Source organism: Lissotriton vulgaris, chromosome 7, assembly GCF_964263255.1.
Source record: "Lissotriton vulgaris chromosome 7, aLisVul1.2, whole genome shotgun sequence".
Taxonomy (NCBI): Eukaryota; Metazoa; Chordata; class Amphibia; order Caudata; family Salamandridae; genus Lissotriton; species Lissotriton vulgaris.
The window spans coordinates 1,735,076,122-1,735,083,934 of record NC_141695.1 but is presented as its reverse complement, the minus strand read 5'-3'; positions in this window follow the sequence as shown (position 1 = coordinate 1,735,083,934).

The following is a 7,813-nucleotide window of genomic DNA, read 5'->3' as shown; positions in this document are numbered from 1 at the left end:
TAAATGTTTTAAGTTTGGCCAGTTTGATTTAATCAACATTGCTTCAGATGTGCCATACTTTTGTCATAAGTGACACTGTTAGTGATCTAGTTGTTCAGTAGAACACTCTGGGACGCTGCAGTAGAACACAAGCCAATTAACTGTTGGGTTTCATTTTCATATGACTGAGAAAAATAGTGGGAATCTGCTGAAAATATGCTCCTGGGGCCCATTCCATAACCTCTATAGGGAAATCTTGTAAAAACAGTTTTCTCTCAAATTTGATTCTTGAAATCACAGCAGAAGGATTTTCCATAGGGTAAAATCACCAATGAAGACACCACAATTGCTAAAATTAGTAAGGTACCCTCAGAAAATAGGATAAGATAGGATACAATTTGCAGGGCGTACTACTAATACCCAAAGGTGTCAAAGTGCTGGGCAGATAGGAGACGAAAGAGCGAAAAGAAGGATGTAGCCGCCTAATAGGATGAGAAAACCCATGTTTTCATCAATTTTCTGAAAGTCATAAGAGAATCCATGTTGCAGATGACAGATGGCAGTGAGTTCCAAAGTTTGGAAGCCGCTACAAGACAGTAGCGACCACCCCATCTGGCCCTGCGGAATCTCGAGGAGACCAGCTTCTTCTGTGTGGAGGATCTCAGGGTCCTCCAGGGGATATGCCATTTGAACATGGTTTTCAACTGCAACAAGTCTTTGCTGTGTAGGGCCTTATAGGCCATGCTGTGTAGGGCCTTATAGACCATGCTCAGGACCTTGAATGAGATTTTCTTCCTAATGGGAAGCCTATGCAAAGTGCAAATCCCCTCCCTGGCTGATTGGTGCTTAGGGATGTTACGGATCAACCTGGCCACTGAGTTCTGTACACCCTGAATTTTGTCCAGGGACGCCACATTGAAGTTGAGGTACAGAGCATTGCAGAAGTCAAACCAGGAGGTGATACGTGCAATGATGGTGGACCAATGCAGTTCAAGTGGAATGTACAGAGGCACCTTTCTGAGGGTTCTTAAGATATAGAAGCATGTGCTGACAGTGTGGCTGACCTGAGCATCAATGGTCAGACCCTTGTCAAAAATGACCCCAAGTTTGTTGCTGTACTGACCCTCACAGGAAGGGTACCTCAGTCTGTAGGCCACCAGGCATTTGACCAGATGAAGCACTTTGAGCCAAATACCAGTACCACAGTTTTGTCAGCATTAATCTTGAGAGAGTTACCCTTCATCCAACAAATAATGCTGGTCATGCATTGATTTAATTTTTCTGCGACCAGCTGCAAATCTTTTGAGATGTAAAAAATGATTTGCAACTGGAACACAAATGATCTCCCCAGCTCGGCTAGGAGGGACACATGAAGTTTAAAGAAGGTGGTGCTCAATGAGGAACCCTGGGGACCCCACAGGGAAGGCTAAAGACCCTTGGTCTGAAACCTCCACAGTTGACAATGTTAGTTCTTCGTGACAAAAATGATTTATATTGTAACTAAAAAAAGTTACCATCCTTCATATGGTCTCCTATTTGTGACTCTCAAAACCTGCCATTCACTACAATGCATTTCAATAGGGTGCTATAATGTATATTGGTCCCAAAATGGCTTTCAATACTTTCTGGTTGAGAAGCTTTTCAGTAGGCTGTTGGGCTACCAGATATCTATAGTTTTAAAACTTAAATATCGCTGAAACTACGGAATGGTTTTTCATAGGAATTTTAAGACACGCCTCTATGATTGCACGTCATGTGATCAAGACTGGGGAGACCCGGTCGAAACGCGTCATGCTGAGGAGGTCGTTATGAAATAAAAGCATACACTTCATGGAGCTGCTTGTGGTCTGTACCTGTTTGTTTTTCCCGCCCTCTGGGGAAAGTGGACTCCGGCATCAGGATTTGTTTGCATCTTGATATTGGGACGAAGTACGGCTGTCTTCTCCTTTATGGACCCTCTCTCCATAAGCAGGCTGTCTGGTTGCAGCCGTCATTGCGGAAGCAATTTCCCGAAGTAACTCGGAAGGAGTTTTTCCCGCTAGACCCCCGCCAGCCATAGAGTCGGAGAGCAACGCTTCGGTGGACGCCGCTAAGGATCCAAAAGTTTCCATGGGGTCAGAGGACGCCGACGGAGGCTGGAGTGGCTCCATTGCGGTAATCCTAGTGTACTCGGAGAACGGGGCAGACTGAGTGGAAGGAGGGATAAGGCTCGAACTACATCCAGTATACAAGCGAGGCAGAACGCTCCAGTCTCGCTTAAGAATACATTGCTTAATTCATATATTTTACAACAATAATGACCTCTCAAACTGATGTTCTAAGTGACAGGGAAGCAGCGGCGGACACCATGTTCTCTAATTTACTTGATGTCAGCACAAAATCTACCAGCAATGAAACAAACTGTGGGCTATCTGCCAACAACAATATGAAAACACTATTGAAGCAACTAGAGAAAGTCCTACGTAGTGAGCTCACCAAGTGGTGGGAGAGGAAATCGCTGGAAAAGTACATGGCAGTAGGCAGAGTGCCATGAGGATTAAGAGTGTTAATAGCTCCATCATTCGAAAACCCAAATCCAGCAATGCTTAAGGAATGGGCCTCTAACAACTTAGAGGCCTATATGAATATGGTCAAAATCTTTGTTGAATATTCTGCCATAGATAGAGTTGAAATAATTAAGCAAATAGAGGCTGTCAATGTAAAATTAGAGGCGCTTGATCAAACAGAAGCAATCATAAAAGGCAGAGAAGAAATAAATGTCTGACCTAACAAACACGAAGAAACCATCAAGACAAAAAAATTATTCAAATTTGCCAGAGACAAACAAGACTACGAAACAGGCAGAGTTTTTACATTCTCTCGCAAATTTGATACTGTCAAAAGAAAGACCATGACAACGCAATCAGACAACCTATACCGGTTAGCAATGCCAATCAGGATGGTTCCAATACAAACCTAAGTTCAATACCTAGTAGCTCGGATTCTGAAGAAAGTGTTCAAACAAACTTACAATCTCTAGTACCCACTAGTTATACTCCTTCTGAAGAGCTGGGTTTTTAATAGAGGTCCGCCGCCAGACATTGCGGCCAAGACCAGTACAAAAGAAACCCGAAGAAGGAGAAACTAAACGTTGCAAACAAAGGTGCCAAGTCAGGCGAAACAAGAGAAACAGGAGAGGCAAAGCCTACCTCAAGAAATAATATGCAGTGTCTCAGCAACCACGAAAATCACTGACAACACGGTCATCAACTTATCTGATATCAATCTCGATAAAGCAGAAGTCCAACTACTTCCTTTAGGTTTGTCTTACTGCCCGAACAACAGCCTCAAATATGCAAAAACGCGTATTGATGTCTTTAAATTTATCCGCAAATTAAAATTAATGAAATATTTCAAATTGAACAATGCTGGGGAATCAGCTTCTACCATTGACAACGCGAATCAGCATAGCACTAAATTCTTTGTTTTGGATATTCCTACTTTGAAAACTGTACATTCACTCAGCTCTGACCCTGATGATTCCATTCTTGACACACAAGCAGAGCTCCAACAAACAGGTATTTCTTGTAACAGCGCCATAAGCAGTCCTTTCCGTCCAACATCCACTTTTGTTCCGATGATACCTAAAGACTGCATTGATACTTTTAATGATGTTGTAACCACTGAGTTGAAATCTCTCAATAAGAAAATCTTGGGTCTAAACAGGCGTAAGAAATACACAGAAATTCAATATTTCAATCTTATGCACAAACTAAAGAAAGCCAAAAATGTCATAATCAACAATGCAGACAAAGGTGGCAACATTGTCTTATGGCCAAGACAGATGTGCATGATGGAATCGGAACGCCACTTATCTGATACAGCTTGTTACATCAAAGTATCTAATAAAGCCATCACTGACACCAAAGAACTAGTACATGGAAAACTGACACAGTGGGTGAGGAAAGGATTACTCAGTAAAAATTAACATAAATTCTTGAAGAATGATCATCCCATCACTCCGGTGTTTTACTTGATTCCAAAAATCCACAAGAATGAAATCCCGGTACCAGGTCACCCGATATTATCAGCACGGAACAGTTTGTTTGAGGCGAAAAGTAAATATGTTGATTTCTTTTTACAAGAATTTGTGGAACTGTTACCGTCTTACATCAAGGACACTGGACATTTCCTTTCCAAATTGAGTACAGTTTATTGGCAAAAGGATTTTTTGTTGATAGTGATGGATATTTGTTCACTATACACCAGTATCCGTCACAGTGATGGACTCACAGCTGTTAAATACTTTCTTGATTCAAGGGGTGTCCATTGTTACAAACACAATGCCATGTTACTGAAAATTGATTGAGATCTTCTTGAATAATAACTTATTTCTTTTCAACAAGGAGGCGTACCAGCAGCTGCCCGGGGTGGCCATGGGAGCGTGCTTCTCCCTTAGCTACGCATGTTTACATGTCGGCTGGTGGGAGGAGCATGTCATTAGGCGAGCCCACGGCAGTTGTTTGGTGCACACGTTTGAATGGTGGCGTTTCATCGAAGACATCTGCATCATTTGGCAGGGTTCTTTACAAACAGCTGAGAAGTTTGTAGATACCATTAACATCAATGACTCAAACCTTAAATTCATAGCACACATCAGTGACCAGAGGGTTCAGTTCTTAGATGTGGAAATTTACATCTGTGATGATACAATTCAAACTAAACTACATAGGAAGGCAACAGCAGTTAATTCCACTCTACATGCCCACAGCATTCACCCCAGACACCTTATCAGGAGCATCCCCTTCGGGGAGTTTCTTAGGATTAACAGAATTTGCAGCTTAGAGTCTGATTGCAAAATCTGCCAGACAGAGGCTTTTGAGAGATTCCTACAACGGGGTTACAACAGTAAGGATCTTTCAACAGCACTTACAAAGGCCAATTCCATTGAGAGAGCTGTGGCCACTACCAACTATTCTGAGCCTGTTACCTTGGGTCATAATTCCGTAAAATCCAACACAGTAAGATTACATACCACCTACAGTAATCAGGAACACCAAGTCAGAAAGATAATACTCAATAATTGGCACATTGTCAAAACTGACTTGACTCTCTCACAGATACTTCCAGATACCGCCTCGATTACATTTAGAAGGGCACCCTCTATGCGTGATAATTTGGTAAGAACCAGCCCAGAAGTTGTTGAGGCACCTACAACTTGGCTGTCCCTTAAGAATTGTTTTTATATATCCAACATTTGCAGGGCCTGCAAATTCGGAATTAACAAAACTGAATACACCCATGTATTTCACCCTCAACCCATTCCTATTAGGGCTGATACACTTGTCGCACGGAATGCGCTGTCTACGTACTCGAGTGTACTTGTCATCTTAGGTATGTGGGAAGCACTAAGCTTCAGGTGCTCAACCACATCTTACAACACTTGCGGGCCATTGTAAACACAGACCACAATTATCCAGTGGCCCGCCATTTCAATTTGGTAAATAGTAATAATCTTAAAGATCTGACTTGTCATTGATGTGGTTCCCAAATTGCCTAGGGAGGGTAACAGAGAGAGAAGACTTTGTCAGCTTGAGTCACAATACATTCTGACACTCAACACTAAGATGCCCAAAGGAATCAACACAGGCGAAGAGTTGCACAATTTCTTGTAAATATATTTATTTTTATATTCACGATTAGGTTTCTTTGAACTTTTTTGTATCTATTTTGTAGTGGCCATTCTTTCTAATGATTCAAAACTATTCCTTGGTCTAATGATTTTATTACATTGTACCCAGTTTTTAAGTGCTGTTTTTATCCAAGTATTTTAAACCTTATTCTCTATCCCCGAATTTACAGTTTTTGAGCCGTTTTATGGTTTTAACTGTGAAGGAGCGTTATAGTCAGTTTGGTTTTTAACTGGTTTATTTAGGAGAGTAGTTGGAAACTCCACGTTAAAATGGGATGGATTTATTAATTTACTTCTGTATTTATATATTCATGTATTTATACATTCATATGTTTATATATTTATATATTTAAGGTTATATTTCTACAATGCTAATTACAATGTTTTTTATTCAAGGCAACAGTGGTTTACAAGGTTCACTCCATATACCATGCTGCTATACCTTGACTCTTTGATCTGGCGATTTTGCAAATTATGGATTTAATCATGTATTAGTGTTCTATATCTGTGCTGCTACATCGGAGGATTGATCTAACTGCTTCATTTTGCATATTTTGCACAAATCTGGGATTACTGGCTTGTCTCGTCTACAAATTTCTGGCAACACCCCGATCAAGGGCAATTGTTTTGATACACTAACTGCACACCAACAATTGCCCTCATGACCACAGCTCTCTGCCGTTAGTTGCACTTAATTACTTTTTTCTCTAGTGTGCATTTATTGACATCCCTAGGGATAGATTCACCTACCCGATCTTACATATGGCATTATCAGTATTCACCGCCATAGAGCCTGTCCCATAGAATGTTATCCTATTGTACGTGTCATGTTCTGCATTTTATTAGCACTTGCACTTTTTTGACACTTCCTCGCAGATTGACAGTTTGATCTCATAACTTCCTTTAAAATATGATGTACGTGAGCCCTGAATACATATCACACCCCACTAATTTTTGGCCTCACTGTGTTATCATTTTGTACAGAATATTAATTTGATATTGAAGGGGAGATTTGTTAGAACAGTGTATAGTTACTTATCACATGCATTATTTAATTGTTGTACATATTTTATGGGAGCAGTATGTTTTTTATGTCAATTTGCCAGAGAGGAGTGTCTTTCTTTGTATAGTACTATTTAAGACACGGTCGAAATGCGGCATGTTGAGGAGGTCATTATGAAAGTAGTGAAGTAGTGTGGCTCACTGGTTAGAGGCGGCAGACCCGAGAGCAGAGGACGGCCCGGGACCAGGGTTCGATTCCCGGCGCGGCAGGTTTCTGGACCAGGGTCAGCGGACTCGATAATTCTCTCGCCTCGGTGCCCACTCTGATCAGCGATCACACTCGGCAACTCTGGGCATTAGCTTGCCTCATCTTCACTAACGGCCCCACCAGACCGCTGGGGATGCCTGGTCCCACCCTGGAGATACCCATTAAGGGACCATCTCTCAGGGAAGCCAGGAAGGGTTTCGCAGTGGTCGAAGCGCCTTGGGACCCTACGGGTAAGTAGTGCGCTATATAAATGCCTATACATTTACATTTACATTTACAAATAAAAGCACACACTTCATCGAGCTGCTTTTGGTCTGTACCCGTTTGTTTTTCCCGCCCTCTGGGGAAAGTGGACTCCGGCATCAGGTTTTGTTTTTATATCTATTTATATATATATATATATATATATATATATATATATATATATATATATATATATATATATATATAATATATATATATATATATATATATATATATATATATATATATATATATATATATATATATATATATATGTATATATGTATATATATATATATATATATATATATAGATAGATAGATAGATAGATAGATATAGATATATATAGATATATATATATCCAAAAAGCACTTTTACTCGTCTGAATAAAACGTCACCGACACTCTGGAAGTTGCTGTGCACGTAGAAATTTAATAAGGCAGGAAAACAACGCGTTTCACTTTACATGTGAACAAGGGCTTTGGAAGCCCGAAACGCGTCTTGCCCGCGCTGTTTTCAACCCTTGGACAATAAATCATCTGTGTATCCAGTTCGTGGTCCGTCTCCTTATTGCCTGGAGGGTTCTGATTCTCACAAGAACCAGTAGTGGCTGTTTTTGGAGTTTGCGCTGATATATATATATATATATA